The following is a 19,076-nucleotide window of genomic DNA, read 5'->3' as shown; positions in this document are numbered from 1 at the left end:
TTTTATTTTTCCCCTTGAATGGTTTAAGTTTATGCTATTATTTTCTGGCGATGCTGGGATCCACACATGCCAGTCAAGTGTTCCACTCACGAGCCCCATTCAGCTTATTAGCAGTATGTTTTGAGAAAGCCACGTGGGCAGTTTACTAAGGTAGACCCAAGGATTGCAAAACACTGAAGGTAAGGTAGGAAGCCAGCTATTCAAACAATGTTTTAAAGAATTAACTAAGCCATATTGACCTGTTATAGCAAGCCACAACCAATGTTAACTAATCCTTTCCAATGGGATTTGCTAATGTTTTAAGATAAATGATTTTTAATTCAGAACCACAGATAAGCAAAACATTTCTACTAGAATGAGTAGGGAATTCCAAGAAATTTCAAAATTAACCCTGATAAAGTAAGTCTACCTTATATACACATATAATAGTGTTGGAGTTCAAGCTTAGTGAAGACTAGCCAGGGCTACACAGTGAGACCCTGTCTCAGAAAAGTGTGTGTGTGTGTACCCTTTTAATGCTTGGACCCCTTTTAAAGCCCAATTAATTTTTCAGTGACAATCATGTATAATAAGAGCAGGACAAAGAATGTCAATTGCTTTCTGGGTCCCATTTCTCCCCTAACTGAATTCTGACTTGACTTGGGTAAGTGACACGATCAGAGGCCATCTCCATGGTTCTTTAATTAAACAGCCTGTGCTCTGGCCCCAAAAAGGGCAACAGCAAGGAATCAAAGCACCCCAAACAGGCAAAGCACATTGTGACCTGTGAATTATTTTATCAGGACTATTTTCAACTTAGAAATAAAGAAACTAAAAGTTGAGGTTAAATGATTCACCTGAAATAAACAGATTCAAACCTCACTCCTCTCAGACTTCCATCCTCACTTCTCTAATACATGCTATTTTTCTATAAAGACAAATAGTAATTTAACTTTTAAAAACACCAGGTGCAAAGACCAAATTGTTGCCAGGCATAGTGATACACACCTCAAACCCAACACCAAGGAGGCAGTGGCAGGTGGATCTCTGGGAATTCAAGGCCAATCTGGTCTTCTATATAGCTAGCTTCAGGATATTAAGGACTACATAAAGAGACTCTGTCTTAAAAACAACAAACAAACAAAACCTTGCAGACTTACCCAGATTAGAGACTATTTATTCTACATTAAAAAAAAAATTGGGGGGGGGCAGACTAAAATTTAAAAATATAGGAAAACTGTGTTTAAAAAAAAAGTATTGAGCCAGGCAAGGTGGCTCACGCTTGTAATCCCAGCACTTGGGAGGCAGAGGCAGGTAGATTATTTGAGTTCAAGGTCAGCCTGGTCTACAAAGTGAGTCCAGGATAGTCAAGGCTACACAGAGAAACACACTCTCTCTCTCTCTCTCTCTCTCTCTCTCTCTCTCTCTCTCTCTCTCTCTCTCTCTTTACTGGATTCACCTTTAATTCAGCGTAAGCAATTATAAGCATTACTACAGATAAACATGGCTGACATTCAGAATTTATCCTTCATTAGTGGATTTGTCTGGATTTGTTAAAATATGTCAGAAGCTTACAGTGTGACTCACATGATTTCCAAATAAGAATGAGTTATTGATGCTATACTTTTAACTATTTTATAGTCAGTCTATAAAAACTATGTGATTTCCCTCAAACACAGTTCTCTCAATAACTTTAAAAAAAAAAAGCTGACCATTTTTATAAACGAGGTAACTAAGCCATCTTGAGAATCCATGGTAAAACTGGGCATGAGAAGAAATGAGAATATGCTTAAGAAAGAACTTACCCTAAAAAGTTAGCACTGTCTGCTGAGATCTAACATCTTCTTTAGCTGAATGTGCACTTTTCTTTAGGAGAATAATTCAGGGTTATTCATTGGGATATCTTGCACCTAACTATTCATCTATAAAACCCAAGTCCAAACCTTGAATGTAGTATTTTTCAGCTACATGATGTGGCCAGTGTTTTCACTCAACTTAATTAGGTTCCCAATACAGTTTCATGGCACATTTAGCAGTTCCATTATGGTAGAACTACAAATCGAAGTCGTTTTCAATTAAAAGTGCCTGGTCTTCCTTACTTTTTCATGAACACTTTAAATCTCTCCCTTTCTTTGCCTGAATTTCCTTTTACAAAGTAAATCATCCATAAGCTTGGACTAAAACACTCTAGACATTTTTGGTATTGAAAATATCTATAGAAAATATGAGGTATGTACTTGTGAATGACCAGAGAACACAGTTGGCTGTAATGTGTAAACTATGTTTAGGTTTGGATACATCCAGTCCGAGTATCCAATGTTACTGTGACATTGACAGTGTTAATTTATCTGTCACTTTTGATATGGCCATCTGTATATGGATCCTTCTTTTCTGTTTTTAAAAAGTTTTTGTACATATACATTTATATTATTGCACATATATACAATAGATTACCTATAGCAAGAAGAACCATGATGCAACGAGGAATTATATAACTGTTACATGCTTAATGTTTTGGCTATTTGTATTTGACAGCCTTGAAGAAGATGTCTTTCCTATCTTGGTGCATCTAAATTTCTTAATGTAAATCAATCTCCATCTCATATTGTCATTATCAACTTAGAACACCTATCTAGACCTAAAAACATCTTAACCCCTAAACAATTAAGTTTCACTCTAAAACTAAGCTACTTGGTCTTTAACCCCCTCCAAGACGTGAGAAGCGATCAACTTGATTATTTGAGTATGCCGGGAGTGCAGGTTAGTAGCTTTCCAAATGAAAAGATGACAGAAACAGTTTTCTACCTGAATAGTCACCCAAAGAAACCCCATCTCTTAAAAAAAAACAAGTATTATATCCACATTTATATAGCAAGACACATCTGCCAGAATTATATCCTGCTGAAGTGGGGAAGCTATGTTTTTTTTTTTTATTCAATTCCCACATCCTACTGGAGATATCAACATGTCACAAATTAATAAGCAGCAGAACTGTGGCCAGTTTTTAAGTTGTTTCCTTGGGCATTTTTCTTAATTCAATCCTGAAAGCATAACACTCACTGTATGAGGCTGAAAATAGCAAATAAAGAGGGAAAAAAAAGAAAGAAAATTCAAGTTGCTAATCATTACTGCTGTTTTGTCAGTAATTTAAAAAAACAAACAAATAAACAAACAACCCCAAATTTCGTTTTAGACAAGACTAGTATATTTTCTGTATACAGAAGATGTGAAAGTTAACCTTTTAAACTGGCCTTATTGTGGCTTCCCGGTACCTACATAGTGACATAATTAAGTAATTACATCTCAAAGTTCACTCTGCCGTCGAGTCTTCATGTGTTAAGAAAGAATCGCTTTCTAAAGGACTTTTGTGGAATTTCTTGATTAAAACAGCTTCACTCTTTACCCAAAATAAATGAACAAGGACCATCACATGATTTGTAAGAGACAAAGAAAGAGCCACCCTGGTCTGAACCAACCATCCATCCATCCATCCATCTTCAGAAGGCTGTGCGCAACGCTTAGGTGAGGAAGGTGCAGCTATCTTTTTCATAACCCAGAGCCAGTCTGCAGCAATCCATAAAAGCAACTGCTTCCGAGAACCAGAGAAGCCTTGGATGCTTGAGGCTCTCGCTGAGGTCATAGTACGTTCCTCATTTGCCAGCTCGCCTCAAAGATAATGATGAAAGCTACTGCTTGCTCTACAACCTTCTGCTGCCCCAACAACAATAAAAGAGCCTTTTAAAGGGTTGGTAGGTTACATTTACGTGACTTGTTAGGGCACTGACACTTCAATAACCCATCATTTCTACCGAAAGAACAGTGGGCGAGAAACACCTGCTCTACAGTCACAGCGTAACCGTGGCCACGGCCCAGGTGTCCACGTTACACATGTTCAACTTCTGTCGCGACTGAGCTAAAACTACCTCAAGAAGGGTCCAACCTCCTGCTAAATGACAGAAAATCCCGCGCTTTTCGATTTCCGGGTACGCTTGCGGCCCCGCCCACTATGCTGCTTCCGGAAACAGCGAGCCCCGCCCTCCGGTCCAAGCGCTGGAATCGCGCGGCCCCGCCCCTTCCGGGAAGCCAGTTGCCGAGAAAACTAGCGGCGGACCCGGCCTCGGCCCGGCACTGGCTTACCTCGGCGTCGCTTTGGTTTCCGCGGCCACGTTCCTGGGCCCAGGTGAGGAGGGACGGGCGGTAGGCGTCAGGGGCTGCGCCTTGCCGTGGCTGCCCGGGCAGGACTGCTCCAGATCCCTAAGGAGGACGCGGTCGAGCCCGGAGCAGAAGTGGCGCCCAGCCACTCTCAGCCTCACTGCGGTCTCCTGCTGCGTCCCCGGGGCTCCTCCAAGGGCCTGGAGCCGCCGCTCGACACCCGGGAGGTGAGCCGCACCGACGACACCCGCGCTCCCGAGGCCGCTCCGCTCGTCCGCCTGTACCGAACTCCACTGGGGCGGTGCTGGGCTTCGTCAGCCGGGTCTCCGCCTCTGCTCACGCCCCGGGGCGGTATATTCGGGCGGCGACAGCCTCCCAGCTGGGGCTTTGAGTTAGCAGGAGGAGCTCGGTGCCAGCGAGAAGAATGGCACGTCTGCCTTGTTTTCTAGCTAGTTCCTAGAGAGCCTTTAAAAAGAGGCGACCGTAGCTGCTGTGTGTCAGGGCCGAGACAGCTTGGCCCGCTGGAAAGCGCTGGGTGCTACAGTGGGATTGAGAGCTTTGTGGGTGCAGCGGTGATAGAACCACTGGCAAACTATCGTTCATTTGCCACGGCAGGCTGTCGAGGAAGAAATGTGATTAATTTGTAGCCATCTCAAAACAGTAATTGTGAAATCTCAAGCAAAAAATAAGTGTTGCTACAGGTGTCATTAAGCAAGTTGCAACAAACAAACAAACAAACAACAAAACCAAACCAAAAATAAACAAAACCAATAAAGCCGGGCTTGATGGCACATGCCCAGGACTGCCAAGCCTACACAGAGAAACCCTGTCTCAAAAATAAAACAAAAAGAAATAAGAGGAAGAAGGAGAAGAAGAAAAGAAGCAGCAGTAGCAGCAAGTTGCACAATACTACAATGATCACTTATTGTCAAAACAAATATGTCAAGAGAGGGAGAAGGTCACAAAAGACAGGACAAAGAAACTGCACGCCCTTAATCTAATCTCAGCACTCGGGAGACAGCAGGTGGATCTCTGTGAGTTCGAGGCCAACCTCGTCTAAAAAGGGAGTGTAGGACAGCCAAGGATACACAGAGAAACCCTGTCTCGAAAAAAAAAAAAGACAAATCTTACTAAGGCATACAACCCATCACTTTAAGAAAATTCACAGCCCTTTAAAGAGATACCTCACTGTACTGGCTGGATTTGTATGTCAATTTGACACAAACTAGACTAATCAGAGAGCCTCAGGTGAGGAAATGTCTCCCATGACATCCAGCTATAAGGCATTTTCTCAATTAGTGAGCAATGGAGAGGCCCCAGCCCATGGTGAGTGGTACCGTCCCTGAGCTGGTGTTCCTGGGTTCTATAAGAAAGCAAAGCCAGTAAGCAGCACCCCTCCATGGCCTCTGCATCAGCTCCTGCCTCCAGGTCCCAGGCCTGCTTCAGTTCCTGTCCTGACTTCCTCCAGTGATGGACTATGATCTGGAGGTGTAAGCCGAATAAACCCTTTCCTCCTCAACTTGCTTTTTGTTCCTGGTGCTTTGCTGCAGCAATAGAAACCCTAACTAACACACTCACAATGCAGATAAGCATTAAAAAAGATGCCCAATGTCATAGGACATTAGGAGAAACTCAACTTTGACATAAACTACACATAAAATAGCCCAAATCCCAACATTCACAAATGCTGATGAAAATGTATAATAACTGAAAATCACATATATTCCTGCAAAGAATACAAAATGTTACCTTTATGATTACGGTTTGATTTAGAAGTTTCACACACACAGGTATGTCCATACATACATACATCTAAAGTACAAATACATGTACCTAAGTTGGGTTTGAGGTGGGGATTGGGAGGTGTGTGTGTGTGTGTGTGTGTGTGTGCGCACGCGCGTGCGCAAACTGTACATATGTGGAGGACTGAAGTCAATCTCCAGAAACTTCTCTCACTATGCATCTTTTTCTTTCCCAGACAAGGTCTCATGTTTACCTTTAGCTTGTGGAGTAGGCTAAGCTGGCTGGCCAGTGAACCTCAAGATCTTGCCTCTCCATCATTGGTATCAGGAGTGTCCCAGGATTTTAAACTCAGATGTTAGGGATTGAATTCAGGTCCATATGTTAGGAACAATAAGCCATCTTCTCTGGGTCCCTGTACCCAAGTTAGTTGTTGTTGTTTTTGAGTGTATATAGATGAGTGCAGATCCTCCTGGAGGCCACAGAAAGGCATTAGGACCCTGGAGCTGGAGTTACAGATGAGTTGTCTAATGTCCATCTGGGAGCCAAACTTGGGTCCTCTGAAAGAGAAACAGCTGATTCATGTCTCCAGCCCTTGTACCTGAATTAATTTTTTAAAGGTTTATATGTATGAGTGTTTTCATTGCATGTTTGTGCACCTCTGGCAGGCATGCCTGGTGCCCATGGAGGTCAGAAGAGGGCATTGGAACTGGAATTAGACTTATGGATGGTTGAGAGTTATCTTCTGAGTGCGGAGACTGAAAGCCAGGTCCTCTGCAAAAACAAGCACTCCCATTCCTGTGTCTGCATTTTTGCAGCAGCTTTTCATAATTGCCAAAACTTGAAAACAAATAAGTTACTTTTCAATAGCTCTAGTAAATCTACACAATGGAATACTACTCGGCACCTAAATGAATTACAGAATTTGTTAGCATTGAATTAATGGTTTATTGATTTAAGACTTCCTTTTATAATAAAAACACTTTAATGCTTTATCAATGCCTATTTGTAATTCACCATTGAAAAGGTTTTTTTTTTTTTGTTGTTGTTGTTGTTTTGTTTTGGGTTAAACAGCAGAATTTCATTGTCTCACCATTTTAGAGGCTAGAAGTCTGAATTCAGGGTGTCACAAGGTTAGTTCCTTTCAGATTTTCTGATTCTCCCAGTTTATGGTGACTTTAGGCAGTCCTTGATGTTCTTCCCTTGGGCTTTCGTTTGGTTCTTCCTCAAATGGCCTTCTTCCGAATCTCCCCTTTCCCTCACATCTTCTATATCCTTGTAGAATGACACCAATCATTGAATTTAGCGTCCCCATAAGTACAGGATAGTCTCCCAAGATCCTTAATTACCCCTGTAAAGATCCTCCTTACAAATGTAGGCAGTTTCTCGGGTAGTAAAGGTTAGAGTATATGGATATCTTTTTGGTAGGACATAGTTAAATACACCATAAGGCATGCATTGCATATACACATACAATTTTAAGTGTTTAATTTGCTTAGTTTTGACAAATAGATGTAGTAGCATGCCTGCCACCACAATCATAATTCATAAACCCTCCAGCAGCCTTAGGAAGTTCTCCACAATTTTACGGTCTCTCACCTCAGTCCATAAATCTTTCTGTTAGTGTAATTAGCCTTTTCCATAACTCCCAATAAGTGAAATATAAATACATATACAGTTACAGTTGTGAACATTTTGCCATGCTTGTGTTATTTTTCTCTTGTACTTCATGCACCTTCATTTTTCTAAGCTATTGCCTAAATCATATTTAAAAAGGGCAAGGATATTCTATATTAACACTTTTATAACTTGCTACAATGAATGCATTGCAAAGTTTTTATTTAAAGTCTGCCATGTGAGTATAACTCTTCTGTATAAATATCAAAAAAGAAAGGCCAAAGCTACAGAGATGAGTAATGCCTACTTAATATCTGGGTTAGCATCTTTAATTTTTTTTCTTTCCATGCAAGTTGAGACTTACTGGCACTTTGAATGCCAAGTGATACTAGATTGCAAAACATCATGAATGTTTTGGCTATTAATGTTATGTAAGGCCGAGTGCTAGTCAATATCTATGAGGAATGCTGTTAGTTTTGTTTTATCCAGATACCAACATGGCGAGGGTCAGGCCACAAGTTACATCATGTGCATATACAGTCTGATCTTTGTTCCATGCACATATTCAGTGGCCCAAAACTTTATATTCAGATACTTTTACTGGTGTCTTAGTTAGGGTTTCTATTGCTGTGAAGGAATCCCATGAGCAGAGCAACTCTTATAAGGAAACATTTAATTGGGGTTGACTTACATATCAGCAGTTTAACCCATGGTGGGAAGAATAGCAATACACAGGTAGACGTGGTGCTGGAGAGGCAGCTGAGAGTTCTACATCTGGATCAGCAGGCACCAGGAAGAGAGAGTGACACTGCGTCTTGCTTGAGCTTCTGAATCCTCAAAACCTACCCCCCACTGACATACTTCCTCCAACAATACCACATCTATTTCAACCAGGCTAAACCTCCTAATAGAGTCACTCCCTATGGGCCTATGGGGCCAATTTTATTCAAACTGCAGCTGGTGATTGAAAAAGAATAATCAAGAACAAATGCTTTAATTCTTAATCCAGCTAGTTCAGGGTAAAAACAACAACAACAACAACAACAACACACACACACACACACAAATTTTCCAGCTTATTCTTTGAGACTGCTCTTCATAAAATTAGACAAGGATTAAAAAGTGAAACTAGTAACTCAGCGGCATCAATATAAACATTTTTTCTCATTAAAATTTATTCTTCTCTCATGTAATACATCCTGACCAAAGCCTTCCTTTTCTCCACTCCTCCCAGTCTCCTACACACCCCCTCGTCTTTCCCCTAGATCCACTGCTCCTCTTTCCCTTCAGAAAAGAGCAGGCCTCTGAGGGATATCAACTAAACTCGGCATAATCAGATGCAATGAGACTAGGCACAAACTCATTTCATGGCTGGATGAGGCAACCCAGTCAGAGGTAAAGGGTCCCAGGAGCAGGTAAAAGGGTTAGGGACACCCCACTCCCAAGCTAAATTACCATAACATAATGCAGAAGACCTAGTGCAGACCTACGCAGATTTTGTGAATGCCATTTCCATCTCTGTGATTCCCTATGAGCCGTGCTTAGTTGATGTTTGGGGTGTACTTTCTTATTTTCCTCCACCCTTCTGGCTCCTACCATCTTTCCTTCCCCTCTTCTATGGGTTTCACTGAGCTCCACCTTACATTTGTTTGGCTCTGGCTTTCTGCATCTGCTCCCGTCAGCTGCTGGGGAAGCCTCTCCAGTGACAGTTGGGTTAGGCACCAATCTATGAGTTTAGCAGAATATCATTAGGAATCATTTCATTGACTCTTTGGGTGGGTGGGTGGGGCAGTCATATTTGGTTCTACCCTAGGTCTCTGGGCCATCCAGCTTCCTGCTCCTGTTTATCCAAGCAATATTGGGCATGGGCTCCCGCTCATGGCATGGGCCTCAAATTAGAACAGTCATTGGTTGGCTACTCTCACAAGCTCTGAGCTACCATTGTCCCAGCACTTCTTGCAGGCAGTATAAGTAGGTTGTGGGCTGAAGGTTTTGTGGCTGGGTTGGTAACCCAGTCCCACCACTGGATGCCTTGCCTGGTTACAGAAATTGGTTGGCTCAGGCTCCATCTCCTATATTACTAGGAGCTCTTCTTGCTAGAGTCACTCTCATAGGCTCCAGGAAGTTCCCACTGCACTAGGTTTCCACATTGACCCCCAATTCCAGTCATTTCTCACCATACTCTCTCCCTGCATCCCTCTCTCCTCCACCTGGTCCCTCCTGTTCCCATCCCCACCCACTCCAATCCACCACAAAATCTACTTTAATTCTTTTTCCCAGAGAGATCCATGTGCCCACCACCACCACCTCAGAACCTTCCTTGTTACTTAGCCTTTCTGGATCTGTGTGGATTGTAGGATTCTTTACTTAACAGCTACTATTCAGTTATAAATTAGTACAATACTATGTTTGTCTTTCTGGGTCTGAGTTGTACTCAGGATGGTATGTTCCTAGTTCTACCCATTTTTCTGCAAAATTCATGGTATTATTTATTTTTAAAGGCTCAGTAATACCCAATTGGATAAATGTACCACATTTTTTTTTATCCATTCTTCAGTTGAGGAACATCTAGGTTGTTTCTAGTTTCTAGTTATGAATGAAGCTACTATGAACATGGGTGAGCAAGTGTTCTTGTGGCATGGTAGCGCATCTTTTGGTTATACACCCAAGAGTGGTATAGCTGGGTCTTGAGGTAGATCAATTCTCATTTTTTTTTTTTTTCAAGACAGATTTCTCTGTATAACCACCTTGAATGTCCTAGAACTCGCTTTGTAGACCAGATTGGCCTGCAATTTTCAATTTTGTTTTGTTTTGTTTTTTGTTTTTTGTTTTTCTGAGACAGGGTCTCTCTGTGTAGCCTTGGCTGTCCTGGACTCACTTTGTAGACCAGGCTGGCCTTGAACTCACAGCGATCCGCCTGCCTCTGCTTCCCGAGTGCTGGGATTAAAGGCGTGCGCCACCACGCCCGGCTTCAATTTCCAATTTTTTGAAGATCTGCCATACTGATTTCCATAGTAGTTGTGCACGTTTGCACTCCTGCCAGTAATAGAGGGGTGTTCCTCTTGCTCCATGTCCTTGCCAGCTTGAGCTATAACTTGAATTTTTGTTCTTAGCCATTCTGACAAGTGTAAGATGGGATCTCAGAGTCATTTTGATTTGCATTTGCTTGATGGCTAAGGATATTGATCATTTCTTTAAGTGTTTCTAAGCCATTCGATTTGCTTTGAGAATTCTCTGTTTAGTAGATCTGTACCCCATTTTTGAATGAATTATTTGGTTTGCTGGTGTTTAATTTCTTGAATTATTTATATATTTTGGATATTAGGCCTTTGTTGGATGTAGGGCTGGTGAAGATCTTTTCCCATTCTGTAGACTGCTGTTTGTTCTATTGACAGTGTCCTTTGCCTCACAGAAGCTTTTCAATTTCTTGAGGCCCCATTTATTAATTGTCGATCTTAGTGCCTGAGCTGTTAGTTTTCTGTTTATGAAGTTGTTTCCTGTGCCAATGAGTTCAAGACTATTCCTCACCTTCTCTTCTATTGAGTTCAGTGTATCTGTTTTTATGTTGAGGTCTTTGATCCATGAGACGTGAGTTTTGTGCAGGGTGACAAATAGGGATCTATTTTTATTCTTCTACATGCAGACATCCAGTTAGATCAGCATTTGTTGAATATGCTTTCTTTGTTCTGTTGTATAGTTTGGGCTTAAAAAAAAAAAAAAAAAAAAAAAAAAAAAAAAAACAAAACCCAACAAGAAACCAGGTGTTCCTGAGTGTATGGGTTTATTTCTGGATCTTTGATTTGATTCCACTGATCTACCTGTCTGTTTTTATGCCAATACCATGTGTTTTTATGATCTTCATTCTTTAGCTGCCAGTAGAACCCTTTTTTATCCAAAATTGTAACCATCAAAAAATGTTGGGAGTCAGGCGGTAGAGGTGCACGCCTTTAATTCTAGCACTTGGGAGGCAGAGGCAGAGGCAGAGGCAGAGGCAGAGGCAGAGGCAGAGGCAGGTGGATCTCCGTGAGTTCAAGGCCAGCCTGGACTACAGAAGGTTTATGGAGAAACCTTGTCTCAAAAAAATAAATAAATAAATAAATAAAAATAAAAAAATAAACAAACAAAAAAAGTTTGGAGCCATTTCACTGACTGCAGTGCTAAGCTGGATGTCTTGTTTGTGACTCCTGAAGTCGTGTGTGTAGGCATGGTATAGAAATGTAGCACTGTGTGGGTGAGACTGGGATCTGAGTTCACATAGACTCATCCTCAGCAAGCATTAAGAGTGACAAGGTATGACGTACATAGTACTCTGTCCCAGCCACGTGCTGGAACATAGAGTTGAGGCACAGCTGTTTAGGACTCATAGTCAACTGTCTGATGGACAAGGTTGATTCATATTCAGGTCATCCAAAACACCCTACAGCTTGGATAAGAGCATGCAAGGGCCATGGGAGTGAGAGTGGGATGGAGGTAACAACACAAGGGCCAAAGCCCTACTGCTAGGTTCATTTCTGAAGAAAATCACTTGGCTTTTCTGTGCCTGCTCTCCAAGACCCCCTGTCCTACAGGTGGCATCTAGAACTTTGCATGTGGCCAAACAAGCACTCTGTGCCTCTCAAATGGGATGTGGACAGGACTGTGTGGATGCTGTGGCATGTGATTAAGTGCACTAAGCACCTTTGTTGTGGACAGTGTTCTTGAAAATGTATCATGGGTCATTTATATAGAGAGAAGATGAATCCAATCTTCAGAGAAGGCTTACTTGAGGAACTCTTTGACTGGCATCTTCTAGGAGAAGCAGTAGACTGGGGGAAAGTATTCAAGGCTTACAAAACAGCATGTTTCAATAACTGTAACAAAAGTTGACACCACAAAATATGCACTGTTTTTAGTGCTTTATTCACATACTAATGAATGAGAGTCTCCTACTCGTACCCTTCTTTTGTAGCAATAAAAATACTTGCTTGTCAAATAAATACATGAGTGAGCCTGACCCCCAAACTTCTTTGGCTTTTTGCCTTACCTATGATCTCTTCCTCACATGTTCTCACCACAGTAACACCATCTATTTTGATGCACTCATTGAAAGTTAAAGACATGGGACCACCCAATATTGGACTTTTAGCTTCCCAAACTATGAGCTAAAACAAAACAAAACACCAAGACTAACTTTTCTTTATAAAGTACTCAGCTACATATTTTTGTTATAATAAAAGAGATGAAGATAGAAACTAAAGAAAAATTTTACCACACTAGCAAAATTATTTTTATATTTGTTTCATTCTTTTCAGTTTTTATGCTCTATGACTAGTTTTTACGTTGCTGGGAAAGACAGTCATGTGCCACTTGCACACCTGTAGAGTTCCTGCTAGCTTGTATTGGTCAGTTTTTCTCGCTGCTGTGACAAAACAGCTGACAAAGCCAAGTTAAGGTGGGAATCAAGGAGTCATTTTGGCTGAGCATTTGAGTACAATCTACTGCGGCGGGGGAGGCAGAGTAGCAGTGATATGGGTGGCTGGTCAGCTTGCATATGTAGTCAGGAAGCAGGGAGAAATGAATGCAAGCCCTCAGCTTCCTCCCTTTTCTCTGTTTAGTCAGTCTTGGGGTGGTGCTGCCCACATTCAAGGCGAACCTTTTACTCATTAGTTAAACCTCTGGAAACACCTTCATGAGTAAGGCTAGAAGTGTCAAGCTGATAGTGCTCACCATGACAAATGAACCTCTAGTCAGTTTGCACCCATGCACCTCACTTTCCACCATACATTTCCACCCTCGTCTCTCAAAGATTCATGTTCATGCCATACTCTTAAGGCAAAATGCATTTGGCTTATCTCTAAGAGTCTCCAAAATCTTAATCCCAACACTATCCAAAAGTTTACTACTGGGAAGCTGCAGAAATAAGGGTCTCAAACTGCAAGGTCTCAAGTGGAAGGGCCAGGGATGAGAAGTAAAGACAAGTAATAAGACAAAGCTGGGACCAGGAGGTCTTCCCTAAGCTGATAATTTATGCCAAACAAGCTTATTAAGAAGTACATCAATGTATAGACTATTTGCAGGGAGGAAAATGGCTAAGGTCAACAGAGAGTTGGTAAAGAGAACACAGAATACTTCAAACACAACTGCCTTAGGACTGATACCCACAGCCCAGGAGGAAGAATCAGGTGTAAACTTGACTCCTCCTCAGCACTGGCTACAATGTCAAACTGGCCATTTCAAGTCTTTGCCTAGAGGAGGACACAGAACTAAACTTCCCTTTGGGCTGCTAGGAAAGTCTTTCGCTCCTTACAGTCAATTGTTTCATATGAAACTCAAGGCACTCTCTTAACTGTGAACATCTCTAAAGTAAACAAAACAAAACAAAACCATTATATACTCTCATGTACATTGGCACAGAATAAACGTTTCCATTCCAAAATAATAGGAGGTTAATGAGGAAAATCAGGCTAAAGCAAGACCTAAACCAAGCAGAACACACATCATTTCCTTCACTCCACAACTGACACCTGAAGCTCTTGTCGGGTTTCTCGTCTTTCTTATTTAGTGTGGGACTCCAGTCCATGGCATGGCATTGACCACATTTAGGGTGGGTTTTCTTAAACTTCTAGAAATACCCTCATTGTCAGGCCTAGGAATGTGTCTCTTAGGTGATTCCAAATCCAGTTAACTGTTACACTGAGCATATCAGAAATACTTGACTTCTTTACCTGGACTGTTTCTTAGAATATGTTTGCAAGGAGCAACCTCAAGGAATGAGCCAACATCTATCTCAGCTCGCTCCCACAAAGAGCAGATTTGAGAGCAGAGACCTCCCAAGTTCAGTGTTCCTTCCTGTAATGTAACATAGTCACCCCCATGTGCATATCCTATGAGGAAGCCTTGGCTTGCTTTCCATGGTTTGGGAGGTCTAGGGAACTAACACAGGATGATACGGTAAGCACTAAGTACTGCTTTGCTGGAATCATTTTGTCTCTCTCCCCTGCAAAATTCTGTCTTCTATTAGTGTCCTTGGAATAGAATGTAATAGGCAAGCTTGAGACAAAGAATCTCAGAACCAGGTCTGTTGAGGTGGCACACGCCTATAATCCCAGCACTTTGGAGGCAGAGGCAGGCGGATCTCCATGAGTTGTAATGAGTCATAGTCTGGTTTAAGACCTCTGGCTTCTGCTGCACTACCAATACTGGATCCTCAAGGGGACTCGTTTCAGATACTCAGTTGTTGTCCTGTGTCATGGAGATCCTGCAGCGTTGGATCTGCAGGACTGGCCCTTTCATGAGCCTTAGAAGATGGGGTAGATGTTGGGGTGGGCCAACTCAAAGCCCTAAATCTGGGCCTGGGTGGTCAGCCCACCAACTCTCCTGTACCCACACCACCAGGGCAAGCTCTCCCGGACTGCCCCAGATAGCTTACCCCAGTGATGCGGCAGGCAAGGAGCAGGACCAGCTCACTTACATCTATATCCACGCCCCCCACATCACGGTCAGCTCTATTGTGCTTCCCAGGCAAGTTGCAGGCCTTACTCTCCTGGGCACTGTAGTCAGTGAGGGACCAGGGCCAGCTCTCCCACTTGCCTCAGGCTCTGGGGGTGGAGGGACATCTCTCCCTCGCTCATGCCGCATCGCTTATGCACACAAGATGTGTGGACAAAGGGGTATACTGTGTGACACACTGACACACTACAGCTTCCAAGACAAAATGTTTTGTTGTTTTCTATCTTATTTTGAGGGGAGGTTAGAAGGGTGAAGGGCAGATATGAGGGGATGGGGAGATGAGTGGGACTGGGGTGCATGATATGAAATTCACAAAGAATAAAAGTTAAAAATATTTATATACTTCATTCCATTTTTTAACCTTTTCCTAGTTTGGAAATATATACTTAGAAAAAATGTAGAATATATAATTAATAACTAGAAAGGAAAATTCTATATTCATACTCGAGTAGAGATATTTGCAGTATTGAAGCTCTTGTGAGGTTCTCGCTCATAAGCTTATCCTTCCCAGAATTCCATTCTCCTCCATAATCACTTTATTGCCAGCATTTTTATTTGTAAACAATTTAAGTTAGCTTTATGTGACTATTGAAATCTGTGTCCTTGTGTTTAAAATCCCAAAGCTACAGAATAGTAGCAGGTGATACAATGGACTTTTGCACACTCTTTAGCTAGATTCTAAATTTTAGTGTTTTACTATGTTTTTCTTTGTGTCTTAATCTCTACATATGTATATATGACATGTATGTACATGTACATATGTGTGTATATATTTGCTGAACTAATAAAATAAATGTGAAACTCTGGTCTTGAAAAAATTATGTCTTTTTTTTTTTTTGGAAGTGAGTAAAAATCTATGATTTTATTGTCTTGTTTGTTTTGTTTTGTTTTGGGGGGTTTCAGGCGGTGGAAGGTGTCGATTATGTAACTCTGGCTGCACTGAAACTCCATATGTAGACCAGGCTGGATTTGAACTTGCAGAAATCCACCTCCCTGTCTCTGGAGTGCTGAAGGTGTGTGCCACCTCAGCCAGCCTAACTGAAAATGTTTACTGTGAAGAGTAACTATGATAAAACAGGGACCATAGACAGAAAGACTTTTAAGCAAAGGGGAAAGCACCCAGGGGAGGGCTTAGCTCTGTTGGAGTATGCATGGCTCAGCCAACAGTAGGTTTGCCAAGACTAGTACTGGTCTAGAGTGGTAGGGAAAGCAATAGGCTACCATGGGAAGTGCAGATGGGTAGGCAACTTTCAGAAAAGGTTCAGGGGCCAGGGGCTATGAAGGGTGTGGTAGGGCTGTTAACCCTTCTGACATGGCAGAACAAAGGTAGTATTAAGGTGTCTCTGCAGAAAGAGTGGCTAAAGCTAGGTTTGTTTAGGCCCAGGTTCATGTGGGCATATGCTGGAACCCACTTAGAGTCTCTTCTCCCTGTCTCTCCAGAATACTCCCCAAATGAAGGATGCTAAATTTCTACTTGCTTTTAGAAGTGATATTAAAGTAGATGGGGAGCTGACAGGCCATAATCTGGTAACTGACATTTGCAAGATTTCTAGACAACTCTATATATTTTAGTAGCTAATTCTGTGTGTTGAACATTATTGCTCAAAATACCAAGGGGCATGTAGTGAACTGGATTTTCTTTTCTGAAGTATGGGGCCTCTGGGCTCACCAGGCCACTATTGCTTTCCTTTGTTATGATACAGCCTTAGAAGCTGGAGGCATCCCCAGAACACCACAGAAGTATGGCATTCTTGGACTGACCTGAGAACCATGCTGAACCTGCAGCTCCCTCTGGAAGTAACAAAGGTAGGCAATAATTGGTTAGAAATTACCTTTCCCCCCACCCCTTACAAGTAAACAGCACTCTAGGTTTTTTTTTTTCAGAGAAAATTAAATACCAGTTTATTAAAAAAAGAACCCTTCTCAATGTGATGACAAAATATATAGAATTTCATTTTCCCTGTAATTCAATACCTATAGAGTTTCTGATTTCTTATTGTGGCAGGTTCAAATTGTGATAGAAAATTAGAGGAGGAAGTTTCTTGTGGTGAAAGCCTGATGCTCCTCGTTTCTTCGGAATATCGGTTCTTAGAACTACTAACCAATTTCGTCCTTTAAGTAGAACAGATGTTCCTCCTGGACTTGTGCCTTTCCCACCTGTGTTTCCTACCCTTAGTATTTCTCATCGTTTTCTAGGTGGTTGTTTGGGTTCATACAGTGAAAACGATTTGCTTTTGACTCCATCCAAAAGGACTGTTAGTCAGCTTTCAAAGCACCTTCTAGAAGGCACTACTAAGGTAGCTATTAAATTTTTCTGGGATGGGGCATGGATTTTGATTACTTTTAGGACAATATAGTTCCAATTTTGTTTCATTTCTCTGATAAGAGCTAGCACTTAATAAGTATTACTGATCACCAAGGACCTAATTGTGGTTGCGCTCTCAGAGCTAGAGAGTAGGTTGAACGGCAGGACATATAGCTGCAAAAGAGAAACCCATGACTTAAATGTGCAAAAACCTCGGGAAGTAAGAGTTACTCTACAGAGAGCTGGCCCTGCTGGCCCTGCTGTGTCCCCTCTGTGCCATAGAAGATGAACCCGAGGCTCCCTTCAGACTGTCACCAGAGGGCAGCAAATGCACACTCCCAAGTATTTAGGAGCAAGTGTTATGTTGCTCTGGGGAGCTCTTTTGCTCTTTTATCCTCGGGCACATCATGGACCAAGTGGCTTTATCAGATCAGTGGGACAAATATTTGGAATTCAGTTCTTGTTATTTCCAGAGCTACTGGACTCTTTTTCAGAAAGTCATCACTAATGTCTAGATCCTTTAAGAGTTAAAATTATTTAAGTGTGTGTGTGTGTGTGTGTGTGTGTGTGTGTGTGTGTGTGTGTGTGTGTGTTTCTTTAGCAATCTCAAAGTTTCAGGTCTTATACTTAGGTCTAAGCTGCATGGTGACAAAGATATAGTTTCATTCTTCTATATGTGGATACTAGAGGCTGAATATCCCTCTTTTTCTTTGCCCAGGATCAGGTAGCTGTAGTTGCTTGGGCTTATTTCTGGATCCTCTGTTCTGTTGCATTAGTCTACTGTCTAAGGAGTTTTCCTAATCTTTTAAGGGATCTCAACTTAGGCCAAACTAGGATTTGTGGCTTACACACAGACACATAGACACACAGACACAAATAATAATAATAATAATATTGTATTATTTATTATTATTATTATTATTATTTCAGGACTAGTCAGTATGAATCAGAACTGGGGTTTATTTATTTAGCATATATGTATCTGTGTGTATATTCATGTGTGTGAGGAGATGCATGGGCACTATGGCATGTGTGTAGAGATCAAAGAACAACTTTCAGGAATTGGGTTCTTGTTTTCCACCTTGCTGAAGTAGGGTCTTTCTTACTTGGCTGCTGCCAGGATAGCTGGCCTGCAAAACTCCTATTTCACCTTAGGAGTACTGGGGTTACAGATGCATACAATCACAACTAATTTTTTATATGGGTACTAGGGATCAGACTTGATCATCTGAACACTCAACAGTTTTGTGTGTGCTTCTCTTGAGTCATGCTTCAGTTCTCTCTCCTCCCTTTCTTCTCTCTTTCTTCCTCCCCCTCTGCTTCCAATAAACCTCCCAATAAATATGATATGTGTACACACACACACACACACACACACACACACACATTATTTTCCGTCATATAAGATGACTTTTTAACCCTGAAAAATCCATGCCAAAGTTGGGGGTCATTTTTTTGCTGGGTACTTACCGGCAGCTTGCTTCCCCTTGCTTCATATGTCTGGTGCATACAGTGGGAAGTACCATGGCCAATTCCCTGCTCTGTACGGTGGAGTAGGAAGCAGGGAGGAGCAAGCTGCACACATCTTCCTGTACCTCCAGGAGAAGAATGTGAGCTTGGATTGGCTCTCCACCAGAACCCGCCCATTTGACTGGGAAGACTGCGTGTCTTCGGGTTGAGTGTGGAGTGCACCTTGATGGGGCAGTGTAGGCTGCAACTGGCTGTCTGCTGGCATTTAATAAAGTGTTTGGCTGTCTGTGCCGTGCCTGCAAATAGACACATGTCCAAGTCTGCT

At 41.9% G+C, this 19,076-nt stretch overlaps 1 long non-coding RNA gene across 1 annotated transcript; it reads left to right on the top strand.

The window, feature by feature from the left end:
- Positions 1-4,011: 4,011 nt before the first annotated feature.
- On the top strand, positions 4,012-17,274 carry LOC127210255 (uncharacterized). The gene is made up of 3 exons (XR_007833265.1): positions 4,012-4,159; positions 16,680-16,782; positions 17,173-17,274. It is a non-coding gene; the product is annotated as an uncharacterized LOC127210255 (long non-coding RNA).
- The last annotated feature ends 1,802 nt before the right edge of the window (positions 17,275-19,076 follow it).

This window comes from Acomys russatus, chromosome 3 (assembly GCF_903995435.1).
Source record: "Acomys russatus chromosome 3, mAcoRus1.1, whole genome shotgun sequence".
NCBI lineage: Eukaryota > Metazoa > Chordata > Mammalia > Rodentia > Muridae > Acomys > Acomys russatus.
This window is presented reverse-complemented; position numbering and strand designations above follow the sequence as displayed.